Raw genomic sequence first — 21,637 nt, 5'->3', positions numbered from 1 at the left:
GAGAGTCTCAAAAGCGTCCAGAGCTGGGACAGCTGGTTTTTCTGAGGACAGTCAGTAGCCAAGCCCCCTGCCTTCAGAGCCTGTTGCCTTTGCCTCCAGCGTCTGGACTTGCTGCAGGCTGCGGTGACTTCAGACCTCAGACTGCTACTTTTTAGTCTGTTCTTCCCAGGACTCTTTTGACAGCAAGACCCTCGCGGACCACACTCCTGCCCGTGGCAGTGTAGGCCATCTGGGCCGTGGCTCTCAGAGCTGGGTTATCTGGAGAGCGTGAGTGTTGAACAATAGCAGGGGAAGCTGGAGCGGGCTTTCTGCTGATAGTCTCCAGACAGCAAGTCTGGGGCAGGTGAGGGACCTGGGTACACTTCCTCCATGGTGGCGCTTTGTCGCCTGTGCTCTGAACCATTTTCTTCTTGAGAACAAAGGGTCACAACTTAGCATATCTCAGTTCCAATGTTCTGGGAGAAGCAAGGGTTTTGGGGAACTACCTGTTCATCCCTTAGAGCTTCAAGTGAGGGTTCTGGTCCCTTCTACCATACCCCTGAAGCCAGTCTAGCAATATCCTACTTAGAACTTTTTCTCTTCCTCCTCCTCTTCTTCCCTCTCTTTCTTTTCTCCTTCTTTCCTCTCTCTTTTATTCATGAGCTTGCCTTAGAGTTCCAAGTGTTGGGGCTACAACTGTGTGCCACCTACCATGTCTAGATCTGAGAATTTAAAATTTTTTATACAGTTTATTATTAAAAACCTTGCAAATGAACAAAACACCACATACCAAAATTAACCAGATCCGAAATCTATGCAACTTTATAAATTTATATATAGTGTCTTAGTTAGGGTTCCTATTGCTGTGAAGAAACACCATGACCAAAGTAACTCTGATAAAGGAAAACATTTAATTGGGGTGGCTTGCTTACAGTTTCAGAGGTTCATCATGGTGGGGAGCATAGCAACATGCAGGCAGACGTGGTGCTGGAGCAGCTGAGAGTGTTATATCTTGCAGGCAACAGGAAGTCGACTGAGTTACTGGGAAGCATCCTGAGTGTAGGAAAGCTCAAAGCCCACCCCTACAGTGGCACACTTCCTCCAACAAGGCCACACCCACTAACCACAGCTACAACTCCTAATTGTGCTACTCCCTATGAGATTGTGAGGGCCAATGACATTCAGACTACCACGTATATCTAGAATTGGTATTTGATATAAAACTCTGGAGTTTTACATTAAACGGAATACTTTTAGTATTGAATATATTTTATGCACCAATCTACCACCAAAACAACTTATATTCTCTTTCATAACTCAGGCCCATTGCTTGCATTTTTCTCAGAATTCTTTTTTAATAGAAAAAAAATGTGCTCATTAATCAGATTCTATGCAGGGACAGAGCCTTTTTCAGAATGAGAGTATATGAAGGAAGCATGCCGTTTTATTTAAAATTGCAAATTAGACTCTTTTTTTTTTTTGGTTTTTCGAGACAGGGTTTCTCTGTAGCTTTGGTGCCTGTCCCGGAACTAGCTCTTGTAGACCAGGCTGGCCTCGAACTCCCAGAGATCCGCCTGCCTCTGCCTCCCCGAGTGCTGGGATTAAAGGCGTGCGCCACCACCGCCCGGCGACTCTTTTAAAAGAGGGATGAAAGTAGAAACCATCCAACCATCTATCCTGGAGAAAGCGAGAACTAACTGCCGATGCATGAAGATAGATGCTTAGTGGATCCACGATGCTTCTGGAGGCCTGGAGCTCCCTGGGCCAGTGGTTTCCAGTGGGTGCTGGAAGGTAGGTGCCGCAGAAGGAGGAGCTTTCTCATGTCTCTTCCCGCTCGGGACTGCCAGGGAAACCTCTGCTTTCTGCTCCATCACAGGAAGGTGGGTACTGATTGTGCAGCGCACGGGCCCGACCATCTCAGGTCGCAGTTAGGTGTTTCTGAGATATGCTTGACTTGAATTGCAAACAGAATAACGTGACAAACGACAGTACTGAGGATGCAGCAGGAATCACGGTGACGCTGGGGACAGCCATGGATACCACGTGGTCACACTGTTCACAGGGTAGCCAACTCCTGAAAGCACTTCATCTGGGCCCGCATGGATGTTGGGAAATAGCGAGAGCTCCATTCTTAGAACCAGAGGTTAGCACCCTGCAGTCAAAGGGTAGACCGGTGTCAGCACAAGCCCTCATAAAGGAAAGAAGGAGGAGTTCCCTCACTTCCAGAGACATCTTCCTTTCTTTTTTTTTTTTTTTTTTTGGTTTTCCGAGACGGGGTTTCTCTGTGGTTTTGGAGCCTGTCCTGGAACTAGCTCTTGTAGACCAGGCTGGTCTCGAACACACAGAGATCCGCCTGCCTCTGCCTCCCAAGTGCTGGGATTAAAGGTGAGCGCCACCACCACCCGGCTTTCCAGAGACATCTTCATTTGCTCTGGTTGGAAAGCAAATCCCACGGAGGAAACAGGAAACGGGGAGGAAGTGGCCTTTTCACGTTTCTCAGAATTCTTAATGAGGTCAGCTCCAGGCATTATGTTTACTTGCGTTCACTCACTTGAGAAAAAGAAAAATATGAAAATACTCATTTAGCGTTTACTATAATCATAGTAGCAGTACCAAGTGTTCCAGTTTGCTTTAACAACAGAGCCCATCATGGTGGCGGCAGGGGCAGAAAGCCGAGAGATCACACCTGAACCACACGGAGGGAGCAGAGAGCAAACGGGAATGGAGGCGGAGTTTTCTATGTAGACAGCTAATCAGCTCTTCCTGCCAGCCACTCCCCAAATAACCACACAGAGACTTATTCTTAATTACAAATGTTTACGCTCATTTTAGCTAGCTCTTATAACTTAAATGAACCAATTTCTATTAATCTGTGCGCTGCCCTGAGGCTTTGATTACCTCATGTACATAGTTCCTGTCCTGCTCTCTCTGCATCTCATGGCATCTCCTCTAGCTCCACCCTTCTCCCCTGCCCAGCCATTGGCCAATCAGCTTTTTATTAACAATGAGCACAACACGTATCCACAGTGTGCAGAAGGATTGTTCCACAGCACTGGAACTCTCAAAGCCCACCCCCCACTGAGTTCCTTACTTCCCACCTCCCCAAACAGCACCACCAACAAGGGAGCAAATATTCAACTGTCTGAGCCTGTGGGGGACATTCTCATTCAAATTGCAACCCCTGTGCCCACAGTGTGCCAGGGCTCAAGCTAAATGCCTTAAATATGAGCTCGTTGAATTTTCACGGCAGTTTTATGAGATTATCGCCTCCATTTTACAGATGAGAGACTTGAATAAAATTCAGATCTACAGAATTACAAAATCCAGGTCTATCTCACCTTCAAACTTATGTTCTCCAGAACCACACGAGTGCTCAAGTCTGTGACCTTGACGGACATGGTCCTTGCCCATAGGAAACTTCCACTGTCATAGGAAAGAAAGAAGAGTGAATTCCATGTGGGGAACATGGCTAACCAATAGGAAGGCAAGGTGGATGGCAGTCTAAGTTGCCCAGCTGGTCCATCTGTGGCTGTGCAACTGCATCTAGAATATTTTGGGGATGTCGGTCTAGCCTTGAAATGTGAGCCTGCTTCTCTGACCTGTGAGTCCTTGCTGTGGAGGTCCCGTGGGTATATGGTGGACTCCAGGCTTAACATTCCTTGAGGGTCGTATAGAAAGACATGTAAATTCAAGATGGCCATTTTTCCCTCAGATCATTTAATTCATCTTGCCCGGCAATCCTGGAACACCATCCAGCAAGGAGGGTGAGAGAGTCTTTTCCTTCCAAGACATTTCTTCTGGCAAATAGTTGAGGACTCTAAACATGGCCGGTGATCTCCTGGGCCTTTGTCTGAGAGGAAACAGAGTCCTTCCTGAATAATGGGACAAACACATCCATCCGTCAGGTCCATCCCCAAAACATCTCTACTTTCCAAGTCTTAGGCGGGGAGATTTGTAGGTCAGAGACAGCAGAAAGGGTCAATCTTGAGTCTTGGCCTTCTGGGATAGACACGAGCTTCAAAAAGTACATGATTACTCATATTTCAGTCTGTCTCCATGAAAGTCAAACATTTTATTTTTATTCTAAGTACTTTGGTAGATAAAGGACTCCCCGCCGCCCTAATCTGTTCCTACAAAGATAGCAAAAGATCATGTAAAAATATATTCCAACTGACGGCAATTCTTCAAGGGAGGAAAATGGATTCAGAGCTTTATAAACAGCCTGTTACAGGAATAACAAACATCGGATCACGCTTCTGAAGTTTATAATTGCCAGGTCAAAAATTTCGGGAAATTTTCCTGAGTGTTGTGCCGGCTGCCAATGCTTTCTTGCAGCTTTGGTTTATCTCAACACACATTGACTGAGCCTTTACTGCTCAGGGCAATATGGAAAAGGAGCTCCACCTGGACTCCAAAAGTGGGGTCAATCCAGAGTTCTTTAAACTGCCTGTTCATCAATGTCTATTTTTTCTGTCAAATAAAGATCAGACCTAACCAGCAAGGATCATTAGAGGATCAACACGGTGATTTCATGGGCCCAATAAATGGCATTCCCATTCCCTGCCCAAGTTAGGAAGAAGTGAGAAGGACAGGCAAAGCAGCCAGGCAGAAGGAGGTCAGTATGTTATATTACCTCGCTTACCGATGGGACGAAGTTCAAAGGCCTGGCTTAGGACATGCAGCAACATTGGGCTTTGTTCTTCTCAGCCCCCTTGCGATGCTGCATATGGATGTGCTCTTGCCTGATGCCGAGTAAGGCAGAGATTGCTTCCTACTCACGGGCAGCTCCAGGGGTGAAGGAGCAGGGACCAGACTGAACCTCACTTGCCTTGTGTCTTTGTGGGTCATGGCTACTGTTGTTTCATGGGCCCCCTCTTCCATAAAGTCATGTGAATTAGGTGAATGTTACTAATACATATTTAAAACATTTTCTTTGATTTAAAGGATTTTTTCTATAGATTTTTAAATAAACTGAAGCATTTTCTGTGCACTGTATAAAGCAAGCATCGAGGACTCTGGCTACGGCACCTGATGGATATAGTGTCTTCTGTGTCCAGTCTTGCTCCCAGAATCCCCAACTAGACAATCTTTTCCTTCTACCCTGGAGTGACCCCACAGATGGAAGTAGGCGTTGTCCCAGATGGAGACGTGAGTTCAGGGGACAGGATACTCCCCAGTCCCCACAAAACAGGAAAGTTCTGGAGAGAATTGTGTGATAATAGCCTAGATAGAATAAACGCCAAGGTGAGCTAATTACAACCCAAAGCAAGAGGGAAATCAACTCGAAATTGAAGAGCAGGTCCCACGCTAAATGGATGCCCAGAAGCAATTCCTTGAGGTCCTGATATTTCAACTCTGTCTTGCAGGATAAAAGATTTTTGCTAGATAAGGATTCGATCAAGGTAGAACGGGGCGAAATGAAAAGGACATTCCAGACCCCTGGAAACACGTAAGGCATTCTGGGAGTGGAGGAATTCAAAACCATCCACCTGTCCCAACTCCCTGACTGCTCTGTTGGCATCGCATATCAGAGGTGGAAGGGAGGAAAGTCTTCATTTGATCAGTGCACACCCTTCACTGGGTGCTTAACGCACAGCTCGCTTATTCTCTCCTCCAGTATTTAGAGGTGGATTGGTAACTCTCCTTCTAGACAAGGAAGTTGAGACCTTGAAATTTTCAGTGACTTGCTCCAGCACCTCCTGGGTATCAGCAAGAGGCCAGCAGCCAGAACCCAGGCTCCCAACTGCCTTCCCAGAGCCCTGTCCACGCCTTCCTCCGAGACTTCAAAGGGTTGTTCTGAGAGCTGTACAAAAAGGAATTCTTACAATTATATTTTAGGAAGAATGTTTTTCCAGAGATTCATTTCTGACATTCCATTCCCCAGACTCTCAGGCTCCGGGATGCTTTTCCGTTCCTCACCTGCTCATTGTCTGCTCAGGGCCTTCATCTGCTGGCACTGCTCTTTTCTGACCTCTGCGGCAAGATTCCTGCTGTCCTGAGGGCTCTGCTTATCGGCCCCCAACAGGGGCTGTTCCAGGCTCCCAGCACTGAGCCGGCTCTGTCTGCTTGTCCTGAGACCATGCTGGGCTTGTAGCTGACAGTTAAGTGCCCAACAGGGCTTACCATCTCATGCCCACTCTTTTATCTGCTCAACATTCCCCGGGCATAGGCATCATTAAAACTAGACAAGGATGCTGCAACTCTGAAATGTCAACTAATTTTCAGAAGATGACACAGTTCTCATTGGCGGTCTGAGGCAAGATTCAGTTTCCCCATCCCACTTCAAACTCGCCCTGAACTAGTGACGGGTTCTAGCAGAGCCTCCAGCTTCCTTCCCACCAGGTGCCATTGGGAGAAACGACCTCTCTGCTTTTGTTCAATTACTGTTGTTCGGCCAGTGATGCTTTTTATTTTTTTAGAAAAAGAAAAGAAAGGAATGTCTCAATGTGGTCTGGAGCTCCAGCCTATACAGCTTCCAGACTCAGGATCCTTCTGTCCAGGCCTCTCAAGGGCAGGGAGGACAGGTGTGTGATGCCATGCCTGGCTTCGAATCATTCTTTTGCAGGTGTTTTCCCCTCTTTCATCTAGCTTTATCCAGTTCTCTCTCTCTCTCTCTCTCTCTCTCTCTCTCTCTCTCTCTCTCTCTCTCCAAAGGGTAATGCTGGAAACCTTGCCTGAGAACCCCCTCGGGAGACCAAGTCTTGAGGAAGCATCCATGCTCTCTATCTCTTTAGAATTCCTTCATCCACACCAACATGCCATCCTGGGTCCCTTCCCTTTTGATATTAGATTATTACCCACTGCAATACCACATAGCTTTGCCTTGAATTCCAGCTCCGTGGCTGGACAGCGGGGTGAGTTTGGGCAGGTGCTCCAGACTCTCTGCTTCTGTGCTGATTCTCCCAGCATCAGCCTTGTAGGGGTGCTTTGGGAAGAAAGCACACGCTTGCAGCACTTCAGCTGTGCCTGGTGGAGAATACACACACCGTAAATATCAGTGGTTTTATTGTCACACTTTCCCAGGGCTGGGCCAAGGGAATGTTCTCCCCCTGGAACTTGGCTCCTGAGCAGAGCGCCTAGAAGACAGGAGTCTGTCTGAACGGATTCATTTGGCCCTACAGAAATCGTCTGTTGGTCTCTGCTCGCTGATCCGGGGCGTCCTTCTTCCTTCCTCAATCTGGAGTTTTGGCTATATTTTAAAAAAAAAATCTGTACCCCTCTTTTACAAACTTCCCCACCTTCTCGCTCCTCCCCCCACCCTTCTCATCTTCCCTTTTCAGCTTAGTCAGGCTTGGCTTCTGAACTTGCTGCCAAGGAACATTTACTAAGGCAACACCCCCCGAAAGTGGCCCCTCAGTCTCGGGTTAAGTGCTTCATAAAACAGCCTCCTCTTGTGAATTGATAAACTGCTTCCCAGTCCTTCCTCATCTCGGGCCCAGATTTCTATCTCCACAAGGCCCCATAACCAGAGCGCTTGGGCCTGGCACCTGGCTCTATCACTTACTTGCCTGGTGCCCGAGACGAGCTGTTTAGCCACAGTGCCTCAGTTTCCCCATCTGTCAAGCATGATAATAATACTAATGGCTTTATGGGAGCTGAGGGAGACTGAATGCCGGAATCCTCTTGGGGTACTTCAAGTGGTGCTGGAGAAGAGAGGGGTGTCTGCTCATTCAGATCCTGGTACCATCCTTTGGAGCAGCTCAGACTAAGTCAAATTAGCTTGCATTTCGGTCCTCGGCTCTTAATTGCACGCTTTGTCCGAAGGGGTTTCAATACTGTTTCTGAAGTGGCTCCCCGTTACACCAGTCACTGACACCCCAAGGGCCTACAGACTTTCTATTTCTAAGCTAGGGAACTTTGGATGTAGAGTCGCAGCTTAATACTTGGTAAGGCCTCGGTGTTTCTGGGTGAGAAAGGGATGGGCAGGAGAAACAAAAGAGCCTTGTCTCGGGAAAGTCAAGTTGCATCATTTTTCTGTCTTCCCACTGGAAAGCCCACAGGAGCTTCTAACCAAAGTCTTTCTCTTAGGATCTCTTGTCTTAACTTGTTTCTATTGCCATGGTATAACATCATGGCCAAGATCAACTTGGGGAGGAAAGGGTTTATTTGATTTACACATCCTGGTCACAGTCAGTCATGAAGGGAAGTCAGGGAAGAACTCAAGGCAGAAAACTAGAGGCAGGAACTGAAGCAGAGGCTGTGGGGGATGCTGCTTACTGGCTTGCGCCCAAGGTTGGCTAATCCTGCTTTCTTATACAAGCCAGGACCACCTGCTCAGGTGTAGCACCATCAAACATGAGCCCTCCCATTACCAGACATTAATCAAGAAAGTGCTCCCAAAGACTTGTCTATAAGCCAAGCTTGTGGAGGCGATTCCTTCATTAACACTCCCTCTTCCCAAAGACCTCTAGCTTGTGTCAAGCTGATAAAACCAACCAACAAAAACCAGCCAAAACATCTTTCGAGAGATTGTAAGAAAAACAAACTTTTGACTTTGCCAGTAGTGAGGCGTGCAACTGTCAGACAGCAGCCATCATGGGGTATAGCTGTAGGAGAGTGAGCACTGTGGGTGCTCGGGACCAGGAGCCTCGAAAAAAAGCATATGACCATGGTAACGGTGTGGACTTTGAATGGCTCGTGAGCTGTTGCAGATTATCGGTGGAGGAAATGAAAGCTCTGGATTCATCTGGGTGGTGAGGGCTTTGAGGTACCCAGAGGAAGCGTTCAAGAACCAGCCAGGAGCTAGCTGGAGAAATTCAAGTGATGAAATTGCTTTTCAGTTGATGAGAGCAGGAACTGGTGGAGCGCTCCGGATGTGCAGCTGAAGCACGCATGGAATCAAGTGGATGGATGGAGAGACCGAATCGGTGCAGTGAGTTTAGGCGCATGCGCAAAGCTGGGACAGCCGATTCCGCTGATTTGAGAGAGCCTCGTGGACGACACATCTGGCTGGCAGCTTTCAGCCAAGCGGGGAACAAAATTTAGCTCTGGCTTTTTTCAACCAAGTGGCAATTCTTTTCATCCAGTGACAATTCTGGGAACAATAGACTGTCAGCCATTGGTGAATCCGGCTTCATTTTATCAGATACCAGCTTTGACAAGGCTGGTGAGTCACGGGACTAGAATGCTTCTTTTGTGAAGAATGTCAAAATGAAGAAGTGAGAGAGGAGGCATTGTAAAAACTGACAGTTCATTGATGGCCCTCCTGGGCCTGCGAAGAAAATCTGTTCCATGGCTCTAGAGTAGACCAGGTAAAAGAATCAATCGCTGCACAAACTACAGTGGCTGTTCCCATTGAAGCTTTGTCTGTAATTGAGACCTTGCTATCTTGGACCAGGAGTAGAAGGAAATCAGGTCCTTTATAAGCTGTTGATAGTGACTCCACTCTGAACGGCAGACTACTGGAGCCCAAAACTGAGACAGACCAATTCACCTCAGAATAACAGAAGCGTGTGCCTGTATGATTTCCTTCAAAGACAGTTATTAACCCCAAATCTTGTGTTTTATATGGAAGGCAGATAAAGTTTGGCAAGCTGTCTCCAAAGTGTCAAGGTTGTCATTTGGTCTTTCAAGAAGGTCAGACTGATGACCTCTTCCCTTCATTTCTCCCCTGGTAGGGTCAGGTGTCCAGGCTGGAGAGAGAGTACCCGTGGATTTTGTGTCCCAGAGCAAACAGGTGTGTTTCCTGCAGTCAGTAATCCCCGGGGACACTAGGAGAAATGGCTTTACTTGAGGTATGAAGCAGGGAAAATTTGCCTTGTTGACCTAAGTTGGTGGCAGACTTAAGATTATACAATCACGGTGACAGGGTGCTAGACAAGTTGGCATTCAGGAGCGGTCACAGCCCTGGTCAGCTCACGTTAGGCTCGTATCCATGATGTTGAGCTCCCGTCGTCATGCCGGGTGCAGATTCTCTTATTCCGCCATCGTGAACTGATTCCAGGATTCCAGGGGCAGAGAAAGCAGAGGCTCCACCACCTCGAGTTGACACTTGATGTCCTGGAACACCGTCACTGGGTCTGGACTAGGCATAGCAGGGGCAACTATTGTAGGGCCAAAGACTTGAGCTGGATTGGCAACATCCATCTTAGTGTTCAGACTCTGAGCCACTCTCTGCAAGGGAATCCCGAGGAAGGCCAGTACGTCCCTGTTGGCCCAGAGCAGTTCGTTGACAGCCCGGTACGTGACCTCTGTACTGTTGTCTGTTATTTCTGCTGCCTCCATGAAAGTGCTGCTTAGTGAAAAGGTCAGAGGGGGTTCTTTGAGGTTTCGAAGGAAGTCTTTCAGGAGGCTACAGATGTCATGGGTCATCTTCGTTGAGGAGGGGTACGGTTTTCACATTGAGGAATTTCTCTCTCTCAGCTCTTACTGTACGGCCACAGCCGGGGATCCTGCATATGCCAGCCTCAGTCAGACCTCTCAACCCAATCGCAGCCACACAGCCGATAGCAGTAGCAGGGGCTGTGGGAGAAATCTGGGGCTAAGTCCACCGACACCGACACTCCCTCTCCAGTCTTGACAAGTGTTCCCACCAGGGGAGAAGTGCAGGCAAGAGGACACAGTCCTGACTTTCTTGAAAGACAAATGACAATCTCGATGCTTTAGAGACAGCTTGCCAAACTTTATCCACCTTCCACATGGAATGCAAGAACCGCGCTGTCCAAGTAGGGAGAAACGGAGTTGCCCAGGCCCAAGCTCTTGCAGTGAAGCTGAAGTCATGGTATACTGGGTGTGATCTAGGATAGGCCAACGGAGAACTCATCCTGGAGATCCCTAGAGACTGTAGGAAGGTCCTGTCTCAACCTCTTATTTGCCCCCTACAAGGAGATTTATGACTCACAAAGCTCTTAACAATGTGCCCCTAACTCTCCTTTCCCTGTGAGTCACGCTCCCATATACCTGTGGGTCCGTCTGTGCAGAAATACTCTCCAGTCTTCAGGCTTTTGCTCATGCTGTCCCCAGAGCTTAGCTGTTTCTTCTCCATTTCTGCCCCAGCAGCTTGTACTCATCCTTCAAGGCACACCACGATGTCATCTCTGCGGGGCCTGTCCTGGAACTTCCTGACTTGTTCCTTCCTCAGTTCCTACAGATTCTGCTCTTGCCTTGCTACAGCAATTATCACATTGCCATGCTGTTCACTGTGAGGTTAAAGCACACACACTGAAACCACACTGCCTGGACTCAGATCCCAGCTATACCACTGGCCAGCTGTGTGCCCTTGGCCAAGGTTTCTCTTCCCAGCTTCCAGTTACATAAAACAGGGCTGTGAATATTTACCTCCCAAGGTCTTAAAAGGGTTCAGTGGACCATTGTGTGTCAAGTACTTAGACCACTGCCCAGCACATAGTCATTCTTATTAAGACCTTTATCTGTTTTCCATTAACATTTGTGGTCTTTACCTGAGTCCAATCTGGGCATCAACCACCATGGTCAGGCCCGTGGTAACCCACGTCAATAAGCTGGGCCTGGAGGTGTATGAGGGTTCCCACAGCCCCTTGTGCATACACCGGGTGAACAGACGCAGACACATGGCTCTCGAGTTCCAGACTATGCTCCCCTGAGCTCACAGCTGGGTACTGATGTCTTTACAGTCCCCAGCAGCGTGAACGGCTCAGTCCCCACAACCCAGACCAAAGATATGACAGTGCTCTCATAGATATCTTGCTGATTTCAAACCAAGACAGGGTTTCTTTTTTTTTTTTTCTTTTTTTTTTTGGTTTTTCGAGACAGGGTTTCTCTGTGGTTTTGGAGCCTGTCCTGGAACTAGCTCTTGTAGTCCATGCTGGTCTCGAACTCACAGAGATCCGCCTGTCTCTGCCTCCCAAGTGCTGGGATTAAAGGCGTGCGCCACCACTGCCCGGCCAAGACAGGGTTTCTTATTCTAACTAGTTATCCGGCTGCTCTTATGGGGCACTCACTGATGACATCATCAGAGAATTCTGAGCAGAATGCTGAAGATACCACTAGGCTTGGCGCTTCTAGTTCAGATGCCATGTCCGAGTCAGTAGTATATCTACTTCACGGAACAATACCAAACCCAGTGGGCATTTGAAACAAAGAGCTGGCTAACCAAATCCACATATAAGGCAACAGATCAACAAACTAAGTGGGGCCTAGTGGCACAGGTTGGTAATTCTGGCCACTTAGAAAGCTGAGTCAAGAGGATCACAAGTTTGAGATCTACCAGAGCTACAAAATAAGTTCAAGGCCAGATTGGGCAATTTAAGGAAATCCCATCTCAAACTAAAGAGTTTTTCTTTAATAATAATAATAATAAAAAGGCGGGGGTGGTGGTGTCAGAGCATGGTAGAGTTCAGTTCTTGGAGGTAGAGCCCTTGCCTAGCACACGGAAGTCCCTGGAGTACATCAGTACTCAGACAAGCAAACAACAGATCAGTTATGTGCCCTCAGACAAGGTCTCCTGCCTAGGCTACAGAAGAAGTTCAAGACCAGATTGGGCAACTTAATGAAAGTTAAGTGGGCCACGCATTACTGTTAGCTTGAACACACCTGGTACACACCACAGGGTGAGGGTCGGAGTGGTTGGCTGACTCCACCTGACTCTGCCTGAGTTTTCTCTGCTGCCCTCTGATTGACACATGGCTGCGGATCTTGGCTCGTTTGTGTTCTCCTCCCCCCTGTATCCTCATGGACTTAATCCTGTGCTACTATCTGGAACAATAGTAGCCTGGAAACATCCTTTACACATCCCCAGAGCAAGAGCAAATGCAGTTGGGTACCTAAGATGAACCTGGACTTTTTTCAAGATTTGGCTCGGTATCGAGATACCTGATAACTCAGAATCACAGACACATGGGCTGTTAGGACTGCAATGAGTGGTCCGTGGAATTTAACCCCTAGCTCTCCCTTTGACCAAGACGGAAACTAGAGGCCAAAGGGTAACTATCAAGGCTGCTTCACTGTATGTCCATTAGACCCTGAGCTCTGCTCTCCTCAGGTCTCTCCTGGTTCTCCTGGTTCCTCCTGGCCTCTCACTGCCCCACCAACCATGGTCTCTCATACATGGCCTTGCCATCAAGTGACAAGCTGGGTCTTAGCCCCAGGGAATTGTGGGAGTCCACAGAAACCAAGCAGGACTGGGAGCAAGCTGCACAGTGTTAGCAGGCTCAATGGCAAGGCTGAGCTTTGCAAACTGTTAGCTCCTCCGGATTTAAACTTCCACCTCTGCTTACCCAGAGGCACCCCCACCGCCGGCTGCGTGAAGCGCTTTCCCAGGGTCTGCCAAGGCCACTCTTATCTCTCCCAGAAGTTCACCTTTCACCCAGCCTACTTCCTTTCACGTCTTGTACGGTTGATGGGGAAGGGGTTTGTTGAATGGGGGAAGCTAACATTTTTGTTTTGCTTTGAATAGTTCTGTTCAGCATCTCTGCTTTTTCCCACAAGCTATTGCAAGGCTTTGAAAGGAGGGTTCACAGCCTATGGACTAACTTACTTGGGCCAAAGAGAGAAATTGTTCTGTAGTAGAAAATCAGAGGTCACTGCCTGTCTCCAAAGTTGTTTAGTTTGCTAACTGAAAACTGAAATATTAAAAAAAAAGCTGCTGAATGAGTTCTGATAAATCTGCAGACATGAAACTATGTCACCCAAGGGCTTGGCAAAGGGTGGATGTGATATATTTCCTGTGTTCATCTTTGGATGCTGGCTTTCTAGTGGAGTGGTAATGTGCTTGTAGACAGTAGAGGCACAGACATGTTTTACTGTCTTTGGACGCTGTCTCCTCTGGGTACACCCATGATAATCATTAGTCAAAAGGACGCCACTATTGACATTAAAAATGCCCCTGAGACTTTCTAACCAAAAACAATATCAGAGTGCAAAAAAGTATCACAATACATTCCTAAATATGTTAACAACAAGGTTACAAGCATAAACATATGGTGGAAGAATATCTAGTAATTTTTTAACAGTGTTGATGGGTGGCTACTTGGATTTTTCTGTATTACCTAATCTTTTGTCATTTAGCACACTATTATTGTGTGTGTGTCTGTCTGTGTTATATATGTACATGTGCAACTGTGGATGCCAGTGGCCCGTAATGGATGCCTTCCTCTATCATTATCCACCTTATTTTTTGAGACAGGGTCTCTCACTGAATCTGGAGCATACCCAGGGAGCCCCCAGGATCTTCCTGTGTATACCTCCCAACACTGGGGTTACAATTTGCTTAGCTCTTGCTCTCTCCCTTCCTCTTTCCCTCCATCACTGGGGTTATAATTGCTTAGCTTTTCTTCCTCCCTCCCTCTTTTTCTCCCTCCCTCCCTCCCTCTCTCCCTTTTCTCCCTTCCTCCCCTAATGTGGGTGCCAGGGATCCAGAGTCAGGTCCTGCTCTTGCACATCAAATGCTTTGCCCGCTGAGCCATTTGCACAGCCTCCCGCTGGTATTTTCATAATTGGGAAATCCTCCACGAGTTAAAAATCAAAGACAGCAGTTCTGCCGTGCCTGCACTGGGAGACTGCTTTATGAAAGAGACGTTGCCGAGAGGTTCCATCCTGGCATCAGGAATTTCAGGTGGATAATGAGCGTATTTCCCTTTTCTAGATCAAGAGGGAGGGAGTCAGGAAGGGGGCATCCTCACTGTGGGTGTGGGCAGAAGGCTCTGGCATCTGAAACTCGAGAGAGACATGTATCCGTAGAGCTGTTTCTCAACATGACAGTTCTTTCTGATCCAATGCAGACTAGCGGGTAGCATCTCCAGTTCTCTCAACCCTACTGGTAAATAACAATTTCCCTTAAGTGAGTCTTCAGGGCCTAGCCTGGGAAGCTAATTATCTTTCCTGACATTATTTCTGCAGGAAAAAAAAATGTGCTCTGATCTTCACAACACCAGTTTACACTGGAGCTTTTTGGATGTGGCCATTTTTGGTTTGGAGAACGAACTGGTCCAAACTTTATTCATTAACCACTTAAAAACAAAACAAAACACCAAGCCCTAGTGTTTTGTAGTAGATCACAAATATGGGGTAAGACCTCTGGTTTGTACCTCGTCGGTTAATCTGTCTCCTCGCCATAGGGTTCTCAAGACTGTGGGGGCCTTAGATATTGGTACCTGGTGGCTCTCACGGCTGCTTTGCATCTTCCTTGCTGCTGCTCCTAAGCCTTGCTTTCCTTCCCGTGTGTTGCTGGGAATAAGTTTAAGCAAAGGCGTTTTTGTTTTAGGGGTTTTTCTAGAAACCTCAGAATTTTCTAGAAAAGTGTGAGGAGAGCTGGGTGCTGGTCCTGTTGGGTTGTATAAGTCTAGGAAGGTTCACCCGTGATCTGAGATGGTCTCCCCACGTCTGACAGAAAGACTCACATCGTATTAAGGGACAGATGCCAACCTGTTTGCTAAGAGGCCTGTAGGTCAAGGAAGAGGCAGAACACGCTGGCTGCGGCCACACTGATTTTGTAGACTGTGTAGCCATTGCACTAACTAGAGGTTTGTGGGAAATAACCTTGATTAATTAAATTTGGAGCAATGAACTTTGACCTTTTCTGGGTCAGGAGCGTTTGTGATTTAGGTAGGATTCTATATACTCCATGATGCCTACATGTTTAAGAGGTCCACATATGTAACATGAAGCTCCTCTGGCCTACACACCAAATCTTATATGCAGCAGATTCTTGTGATTTTCTGTGCATGTGCACAGAGGCCAGACGTCATTTCTTAAGTGTGCCCATCTTGTATGCTGAGGTAGAGTCTTTCCCTGACATTCGGAGCTTCCTGACTAGGCTCTGCCGGCTGGCCAGCAAGCCCAGAGAATGGACTTACCTGCCCGTCTCCCCAGACTGGAATCACGAGGATGCGCCACCATGCCTGGCTTTCTGTGTGGAGTGTAGGGATCTGAACTAAGGGTTTCTTTTTTAAAAAATATTTTTTATGGTTTATTTAACTTTATTTTATGTGCATTGGTGTGAAGTTTCAGATCCCCTGCAACTGGATCTTCATACAGTTGTGAGCTGCCATGTGGATGCTGGGAATTGAACCCAGGTCCTCTGGAAGAGCAGTCAGTGCTCTTAACCACTGAGCTGTCTCTCCAGCCCCTGAACTAAGGGTTTCACAGCAAACCCTTTACCAGTTGAGCCATCTCCGCAGCTCAGGCTCTGATTTTCCCGGGGGAGAGCAGACAGCAGACAAGGGTTACAACCTCTCTTTTCTGATTCTTTCAGAAGCTTACGGTTCATTCGTTCATAGAGTCAAGTTGTTCAAGACCAAGAGACATCAAGAAATAGCCTCTTCTCTCTACTGTTAGCAGGTTAAGCTCAGGGGCTTTGAGCTGAGTCCTCTAACAGATGTAGGAGGATCTATAACCAATTACCAGCCCTGCTCAGCCTTCAGGGAAGTCCCCAGATTTCCTAGATTCCTTGAGAAAGCTGACTCTGTTCCTAGACAAATTGCTCAGCCTGTCAGGGCTTCGGGGCCCTGGTCTGCCCAGCTCATCTTGGCATTTTCTTTGCTCCTAGTGTTCCAGCATTTGTGGTTCTGAGAGATCACCCTGAGAAGACGTGGCTCGTCAGGTCCGCTCTTGTCACCAAGATTTCTGTTCAGGGATTTCTAGGGGGCATTTGCGTATCTGTCTGAGAAATATTTGGTTTCCCAGAAGCCTTAGGGGGAGGGTGGGAAACCAGCACTTTTACCTCGGTTTTTTTTTTTTTTTTGCTTTGAGAAGAAACTCTTCAAGAGCCACTCAAAGCCCGGCTGTCTGCAGGGTCCACGCACACATCCATCTTAATGAAACTTCCACCTACAGACCTGAAAAGGCAGATCCAGCCTCAGGGACTCAGCTGCTCTAAAGAAACAGGAATCACTCTGAGTCTTGGGCATTCTCCGGCTTTCATGACTCACCTCCCGCTGCTCTTCCAGAAAGCCAAGCACAGGAATGAATTGATGGGTCCTGTCCAGAGGTCTTTAAGTAAACAGCGCTAACAGCCCTTTCGGGATCCAGACAAGCTTGATTTCAGGCCCCTGGGAGGAAGCTAATGACTTGTAGTTACTTCGGCTATTGTGTTCTGAAAACAATTTGACTTCCCTTTAGATAGCCTCCAGTTCCTTCTTTACAAATTGAGGTGCTGGACCCAGGGCAGGGCTGAGCTGGCCAGCTCCAGAGCACAATACCCTCGTCTCAGGGCCCCTTTCTTAAGGACCTTAAAGGCACCTGGCAGGCTGTTGCGCAGGCAAGACTATGTGAATTAGAAGGACCCTGACGACTTGGCCTGTCTCTGGAAATCTCTCCCCACCCAAGAGCCTATAATAATACTTAAGGTGTATAATTTCCAAAGAACAGATTTGGGAAAGACGGTGCAAGTTACGACCACTTTACAGACGGAAACACTGAGACCACACAATTAGCCAGGGAACGGGTTGGGCTTTCATCTTAAAGCTGACAGCAAGCTAGGTGCTCTCTCAAACAGCCTCTGTGGGAGCTGCTGGCTAAGAATGCATATTTCAACGTTGCTGGCTGTTCAAGGGCAACACCCCATCCTCTCCTTGTCCCCCAGAACTCGAGTAGGGTTGGGACTCCGGTCTGGGAATTGCTTTTCTTTCAGACAATCTTTCTTTCAGACCCTAGGCTTGACCAAGGATGACCTTGAACTCCTGATCCTCCTAAGGGCTGGGATAACACGAGCTACCACATCAGGCCCACAGGGAAGCAATTTTTCAATCTTCCTTCTACCCCAGGTGCACCGGTGGTATTCTTAGCTGAATGGCCCAGTCCCATTCTGCTAGAAAAGATCTCCCTAGGCTTTCCCTGAAAGTAAACTGAACATCACTGACTTTTTCTTGACTTTTTAGAAAGTGGAGTATAAGTAGACTTTATTATTTTTATTACTAATTCATTTATATGCAGTATGTGTATATGGATATGTCTGTATATCACATATTATATGTACATACACACAAGAGAATATCCCTGCAGTGCTCGCTACATTTCAAATAAGATTTATCTCATTCAATAGCCAGCCCATAGGTTTGACAGTTATTAACATTATTTTAATTTTAAAACTGAAAAAGAGGGTCACATAGATGCTAAGTGGTTCAGCCAAAACAGGAACCCAAGCCCGTACTTCTATTATTATTGTGGTTTGAACATAGAGCCCTACACACGCGAGGCAATTGCTCTACCACTGAATTACACTTCTGATTTGAAGCCCGTAGTCTCTTGGTGTTTCTCTGTGTGGGTGGAGATTTGCATGCACATATATGTGTGTCTGAGTATTGAGGCCAGAGATCCATGTCAGCTGTCTTTCCCTAGTGCTCTCTAACCTATTTGGGGGTGGGAGTGTAAGCACAGGACCTCCCGTTGCTCCTGTGTCTTACCGATTCAACAAGACTAGCCAGCCCACAACCTCTAGGGCTCCTTTGTCTATGCCTCTCGCCGTACCCAGATTTTTAGACATGTGTTGGGGTCTGACCTTGAGTCCTCATACTCCTGTAGCAAGCAGTTTACGGATTGAGCCCTCTCCCCGAATCCCATGGAAGCCAGCACTTTTCAGTAAATCCTACTAGTATCTACCACCACTGCAGACAATGGCAGTACTTCCAATTGCCCCCCATGTCCTGCCCATTTTATCGTGAATGTTTAGCTGACTGGATGCAAGCCTAACCTTTGAAAAACCAGGGAAAAATCTAAACTTTCTCAGCACTTCTATTCCCTGGAATAACTGGACCCTGGGAACCTAGGCTGAACCTAGAACATTATGTGGAGATGTAAAACTTCTGTCCTCAAGTAGGGGGTTGAACATCTGTGGCTATATTTTCAGGGGGGCACAGGGTGTTTGTTGTACCTCCATTCACATCTAAGAGTCCTCCTCGGTTTCAGGGTGACTCTTCTGACATCGAGTTCACTGCAGAAAGTTGTCCAATCTTGTACCTTAAGATCTTTGTCACTAGGCCACTGTCCTGGTTGGCTTTCTATTACTGTGATTAAAAACTTCCCCAAAACAACTTGGGGAGGAAAGGGTTTATTTCACCTGTCAGATTACAGTCCATCATTGAGAGAACTCAAAGCAGAAACCTGGAAGCAGGAACTGACCCCCCCCCCCCCGGCCATGGAGGAGTGCTTCTTACTGACTTACTCCCAATGGCTTGCTCAGCCTTCTTTATAAGTCAGGACCACCAAACCAGGAGTAGTACCACCCACAGTAGGCTGGGCCTTCCCATATCAATCATTAATCAAAACAAATGAACCCATAGACTTACATACAGGCCAGTCTAATGGAGGCATTCTCTCAGTTGAGCTTCCCTCTTCTCTTATAATCCTGGCTTATGTCAAGTTTACAAAAACTAACCAGTATGACCACCTAGTACCAGAACTTGTACTCGAAGGAGAAGCAAGTCATCTTTAGTCCCTGTGAGGTAGAGGGGATAGGCAAGAATGCATCCCTTGGTAAAGGAAGAAAGGGAGGGAGGGAGAGAGGGAGAAAGGAAGGAAGGAACTCGGTTACAATCTCTCTTTTTTTAAAAAGATTTATTTATTTAATATGTATACAACATTCTGTCTCGATGTATGCCCGCATGCCAGAGGAGGGCGCCAGATGGTTGTGAGCCACCATGTGGTTGCTGGGAATTGAACTCAGGACCTCTGAAAGAGCAGCCAGTGCTCTTAACCTCTGAGCCATCTCTCCAGCCCCCTTCAGTTATAATCTCTATACCTTGTCTGTAACCGGCACAATAGATTAGATTCTTAATAGTTTAGTTTCAGGGATTTCCTGGACTTGGAGAGCAAATGCCATCCCAAGATGCCCCAGACAAAGAGCCCACGTTTTTATTATAGAGTGAAATCTCCAGTCCTGGGCTCTCGGGAGCCTAGTATTTGCCCCATACTCTGACTTCAGTAGGAGAGAATCGGGAGTGCCTGCTATTGAGGGTGTGGTGATGACTGTGTGGGTGATGATGGTGATTCCGCCTCCTCTTCCTCCTCTCCGTTGGCTCAACCCACCTCAAAAGAGTTCTGAAGTCTGGGACCCCAGAGGACCCCTAAGCCCGAGTAGGTAGGGTACGATTTCAACTCGTCTGTGGGGATTAGAAACGTGACGTGAGTCAGTCAGCATTTCTTTCACCTTCTGCACCTTGGAACAAAGTGTTCTTGTCCCTTTTTCTGACCAGGATCAGGAAAGCCGAAACCCTAAAGGGAATGGTTTAAGCCTGCGGTGTTTGCATCTCAGCCGGCAGAGAAGTGTGACCTCAGCCCACTAACCGCAGCTCCGATTGCCCATTTACACCCTCCAATTAGGCACTGGGGACTCGTTGCTCTTGCAATTAGCTGCTGACAGAATTACTCGCACGCCTTCTCGTGCAGACTGTAAAGGAGAGGTAGCTGTTCAAACATCTGGACCACAGCGTCTCGGGAGGGGAATGTGAAGAACCAGAGAGTCACTGGGTGAAGGGTACATGGAAGATGTGTCTCCTTATCCCCCCTCTTGCTTCTAAAGGGGGAAAAGAAGCAAGTTTTGAGATGCCACCTTGAAAAAACTCTTCGGTGGAGGATGTGGGAATCTCAGACCGTGCCAAGTCATCTTTGTAATTAAAGGGGCACGGCCTCTCCTGCCAGGGGTAGGGTCCATTCTTCTCATGGTCTTACTTGGGGTGTCCTGTGTCCCTTTCTTACTAGGCCAGCGGGGTTCATATTTTCTTCACAGCTGACCTTTTCTCCAAGTCCTAAAAAACCTTGGGCAAGCTACTTGGCTTCTCTGAGTCTGAACTTTTTTTTTTTTTTAATTTTCGAGACAGGGTTCTCCATAGTTTTTTGTTTGTTTGTTTGTTTGTTTGTTTTTTTGGTTCCTGTCCTGAAACTAGCTCTTGTAGACCAAGCTGACCTCGAACTCACAGAGATCTGCCTGCCTCTGCCTCCCGAGTGCTGGGATTAAAGGCGTGCGCCACCACCACCTGGCTTGAACCTCGTGGCCTTTGTCTCTCAGCAAGCAGTCCAAAGAGGTGGCCAACGAGTCTTTGTCTTTGTCGAGGCTGTGATAAAGGTGCAGTTTAGATGCTTCTCATAGTTGTTCTTCTATGGGCTGAAAGAAGGCTCCGTGTAGTTAAGAGCACTTGCTGGTCTTGCAGAGGACCCTGGTTGGGTTCCCAACACTCATGACTGTCAGCCCAGAACTGCCCCTAACTCCAGACTCCGGGGGATCTGGCACCCTCTTCTGGCCTGCATGGGCACTGCCCTCATGTGCACATAGCTCCACATAGACACACACACATACAAACAATTAAAAAGAAAGTAAATCTTAACAAATAAACAAAAAACTTAGATCATTATTCTGTATTTTCATCTTGTATGAGTGGTTTTGTGTGTCCACCTGACACAGGCTATAGAGTCATCAAAGGAAGGAGCCTCAACTGAGGAAAGGCCTCCTTGAAATCCAGCTGTAAGGCATTTTCTCATTTAGTGATCACTGGGGGAGGGCCCAGCCCATGGTGGGTGGTACCATCCCTCAACTGCTGATCCTGGGTTCTACAAGAAGGTGGGCTGAGCAAGCCAGTAAGCAGGTCCTCTCAGTTCCTGCCTCCAGGACCCTGCCCTTTACGAGTTCCTATCCTGACTTCCCTTAGCGCTGAACAGCAATGCTGGAGTGTAAGCTGAACGAACCCTTTCCTCCCCAACTTGCTCTTTGGTCGTGGTGTTTCCTTGCAGCAACAGAAACTCTAAGACACAT

The 21,637-nt window shown here is 47.5% G+C and overlaps 1 long non-coding RNA gene across 1 annotated transcript; it reads right to left on the bottom strand.

The window, feature by feature from the left end:
• Nucleotides 1-372: 372 nt before the first annotated feature.
• Nucleotides 373-16,939, bottom strand: LOC142855149 (uncharacterized). Its single transcript, XR_012911418.1, has 3 exons — nucleotides 16,824-16,939; nucleotides 3,318-3,402; nucleotides 373-2,529 (listed from the first exon to the last, which is right to left on the bottom strand). It is a non-coding gene; the product is annotated as an uncharacterized LOC142855149 (long non-coding RNA).
• Between the last annotated feature and the right edge of the window lie 4,698 nt (nucleotides 16,940-21,637).

This window comes from Microtus pennsylvanicus, chromosome 7 (assembly GCF_037038515.1).
Source record: "Microtus pennsylvanicus isolate mMicPen1 chromosome 7, mMicPen1.hap1, whole genome shotgun sequence".
In the NCBI taxonomy this organism is placed as follows: Eukaryota; Metazoa; Chordata; class Mammalia; order Rodentia; family Cricetidae; genus Microtus; species Microtus pennsylvanicus.
Note: the sequence above shows the minus strand (reverse complement) of the source record. Positions and strands in the feature narration are given on the sequence as shown.